The 4073-nt window shown below is 43.5% G+C and overlaps 1 protein-coding gene across 1 annotated transcript in view; it reads right to left on the reverse strand.

Annotated features, from left to right (window-relative positions):
- CUNH4orf33 (chromosome unknown C4orf33 homolog) overlaps positions 1-4073 on the reverse strand; it is an 18210-nt gene that overhangs the window by 11582 nt on the left and 2555 nt on the right. The window lies entirely within an intron of this gene.

Consider the following 4073-nt stretch of genomic DNA (forward strand, 5'->3'; position numbering starts at 1 on the left):
CCGCATGCCTGTAATTCTGGCTACTTGGAAGGCTGAGGCGGAAGGATCACCAGAGCCCAGCAGTTCGAGGCTGCGGTGGCCGGGAGCAGCCACTGCACTCCAGTCTGGGCAACAGAGTGATACTCCAACTCAAAAAAAAGAAAAGAAAAATGGGAACAGAATCTGCTATCGTTTGGACTTTGAAATAGACTAAGTACATATGAACCAAGCAGTGTTTGCATTTTAAGTTGTTTTCCTAAGTAGTCAATGGAAGGACAGTAAAATTACATTTTGTTGAACCCCGTGATTGGGCATTTTATAAACATTATCTCATTTAATTTCACCACAAACTTGCAGAGAAATGACTACTGTCCTCGTTGCAAATAAAACAGACTCATCCGAGGTCACATGACTAGTGTATCTATAAACTGAGTCAACACCAACAATGTTTTCCCAGATGAAGACACTTCGGGAATCTGCAAAGTGATGAAAACTTTATTTTAGGAGTAGTGGACTCCCTACATTAAACCGGCTATTTTACCCAGAAGACAATCTTGACTTTGTACCCGATATTTCCAAACTGAAACTTCCCTTATTTGAAATCTTTGGATGCATTCCCTTGCTTCATATGTCGTTTTTACTACAGGTAATGAAGTTACTAGATTTTGGATGAGCTTAATTCAATGAATAATGTATTGAGAACCCACTATATTCTAAGTGCAAGAGACCCAAATATACAAGCTCTGTGTCACATCAGAAATCCAAGACCTCTGAAAACTTTTTTTTTAAGTAAGTAAATTTTGCTAATTTTCACAGTATGCTGACAAATTTTATTAGATAGCCTCTAAAATGAAATCGTTCCAGGCTGGGTGCAGTGGCTCACGCCTGCAATCTCAACACTTTGGGAGGCTCAGGTGGGAGGACTGCTTGAGCGCCAGAGTTCGAGACCAGCATGGGGAACATAGCAAGACCTCATCTCTACAAAAAACACAAAAAACTATCTGGGCATCGTGGCATGTGCCTGTAGACCCAGCTACTCAGGAGGCAGAGGCAGGAGGATCGGCAGAGGCAGGTGGAGGCTGCGGTGAGCCGTGATCACGTATTCCTGCCAAGGCAACGGAGTAAGACCCTGACCCTTTCCGCCCCCCGCAAAAAAAAAAAATTAAGGCATTCTGGTCTTACAACCCACTTGTAGAAAGCTACAGCATTTCAGCAGAAATAGTCAGCAATTCACATTCTTCTTGATTGCACTGGGTTCAGTTAGTGATAAGACTGCATACATTGATTCTGCCTAAATGGTGCGGACTCTTGTTGGTATGGGATAAATTACCTCAATAATAAACGCATTTTCTTCAGTTGATATAGCAAGGCACATTCAATAAAAAAGTATAACTTTCTTCCCCAAAGTTTGGTAGTTGTAAATACCCTCTTGCAGCATAAGAAGACATAAGAATACATCGAGATGTTAGAAATGCGACATAACCCTGATCTTGGCAGTGCTATGCCAAGGAATGTGCTCTCCTCTTAGACTTGGGATCGATAGTCCTCAAGGCACTTGGCAATAAATAGCTCAGGGACTAGGACGTTCTGCAAGATTCTCTTGTTCTTCATGCAACCACCATTTCCACAGTATGCTGCACATATTAAAGGTGCCCCATCCTAATCTGTGAGTTTTCCCTTAAACTGCCTAAGTTTCAAATGACTTCAAGATGGCATTTTATCTGGAACACCTGACTAGAGGGGAAGCCTGTACTACAAGGGGCCCACCCACCAAAAGATACTTTCGGGTTGTTTTGAGCCCCTCTAATTTCAGTTTAGTTTATCAAGTGTTTATTAAGCGTTCATCTTATTTCAGGTACCATACCAAGTGCTGGGGAAATAATGTCTAAGACTCCACACACAGTTTGGAATGATTCCCATATAGCTAATCAATGAGGTCACCACTTCCATCATCAATTGGTGCATTTTGTAGACCAATGTAATACAGTGAGACCTCTATACCAAACTAAGTTTTAGATAAATAAAAGATTTAAACATAAAAATCAAGTCATAAAAGCAATTTAAAAAGAGAATTAAAGTAATTATAGTAGAGGAAGCCTTTTTAAAATACAACCCCAAAGCCAAGCATTTAACTACATAAAAATTTCAAAATTAAAAGTAGAAAACTCCCTTATTCCCCTCTCCGCACCTCCCTCTCAAAGACCTACCACTAACAAAATCAAAAGATAGCCTGGGGAAAAGTATATGCAATTCATATTTCACACAAGCAACTAATATCTTTAACGTTCCTATAAATCAATAAGCAAAAGATCAACATCCCAATAGAAAAGTGGGCAAAAAACCTGAAAATCCGGTTCACCAAAAGAAAATGCGAAATGTTCAACCTCACTTATAATCACAGAAGTGCAAACTCAAACTACAACAAATTACTATTTTTCACTTAGATTGGCAAGGATCAGATAGTCTGTGTTAATGAGGGCATGGAGAAAATATCACATATTGCAAATGGGACATAATTGGTACAGCTCAGTGAGGGGCAAATACATCGATGTCTATCAAAATAAAAATGCAGCCGGATGCAGTGGCTGACGCCTATAATCCCAGCGCTTTGGGAGATGAAGGCGAGAGGACTGCCTGTGTCCAGGGGTTCAGATCAGCTTGGGCAACTTGGCGAGACCCCGACTCTACAACAAATAAAAAAATTAGCCAGGCATGGTGTTGGGCGCCTGTGGTTCCAGCTACTTGGAAGGCTGAGGCAGAAGGACTGTTTGAGCCCAGTAGGTGGAGGCTGCAGTGGCCATTGAACTCCAGCCTGGGCAACAGAGTGAGATTCCTACTTAAAAATTAAAAAAAATAAAAATGCAAGTAGCATTTGATTTTATACTATGATAGACACATATTACTATTTAAATAGACGGATAATTTAAAAGTATTTTTTAAAGTTCTATTTAAGGCTGGATTTCTTAAAAAGTACGGTGATAGGCCGGGCTTGGTGGCTCAGCCTATAATCCCAGCACTTTAGGAGGCTGAGGAGTGGATTGCCTGAGCCTGCGGATTCAAGACCAGCCCAGGTAACATGGCGAGACCTCATCTCTACAATAAATAAAAAACGAGGCTTGGCTCGAGACCAGCCTGGGCAGCGTGGCAAGATCTTGTCTCTACAATAAATAAAAAACTAGGCCGGGCTCAGTGGCTCAGCCTGTAATCCCAGAACTTTGGGAAGCAGAGGCGAGTGGATTGCCTGAGTCCGAGGGTTCGACACCATCCCGGGCAACTTGGCGAGCCCTGTCTCTACATTAAAAATAAAAAATTAGCCAGGTGTGGTGGCACACGCCTGTAGTTCCGGCTACTTAGAGGGCTGAGGCATAAGGATCACCAGAGTCCAGCAGGTCGACGCTGGGGTGGCCGTGAGTGAGCCACTGTCCTCCAGCCTGGGCAACGGAGTGAGACTCCAACTGCAAAAAAAAAAGAAAAAAAAGCACGGCGACTACTTCCTCTTCCCTTTACATTATAAATGCTGACCAGTTCCAAAAAGTCAGAATGAATATAATCAAGGTAACCACCTGCCTACTGTGCAATTCTCAAGTTGGTTGTTTAGGATTTCTTCCTTTAGACTGGAAAATGCAGTTTATTTAGAAAGTAAACTAGAGAGAGGGGTGAGAGGAAATTCACTCCTCCAAGGTAGGAGAGGGGACCAAAGCTTGGAAAACATGGCCACACCGGAGTTTAGTGAAGCAGTGGTTTGCTTAGGCTTTCTTGAAATAATGCTTATTGTGAATCTGTGCTTTTCCACGTTTGACCTTCAAAGTACTTTCCTCCAAAAAAAAATAAAGCAAAAATTCAAGGGTCGCTACCGCTTCTCTTGACTACGAAAAGGCCTCTAAAAGGAAACGAAGGACGAGAAAGAAGACAGCCTTGCAGCAGTCAGGGCCTGGAAGAGGATCAGAGCCCCCGGAGCGCCAAAGGAGACGACGCACAAGGCATCCCCCGCAGCGCGGCCCGCGAGGACGCGCTCGCCGCCCCCACTCACCAGCCCGTCCTTCCCGTCCTTCCCGTCCCCGCGGCCCCGGCGCCCGGGTCGGGCTGCGGCGCCC

Source organism: Carlito syrichta, unplaced genomic scaffold (genome assembly GCF_000164805.1).
Source record: "Carlito syrichta isolate Samal-C Ts95f unplaced genomic scaffold, Tarsius_syrichta-2.0.1 Scaffold301628, whole genome shotgun sequence".
Classification (NCBI taxonomy): Eukaryota; Metazoa; Chordata; class Mammalia; order Primates; family Tarsiidae; genus Carlito; species Carlito syrichta.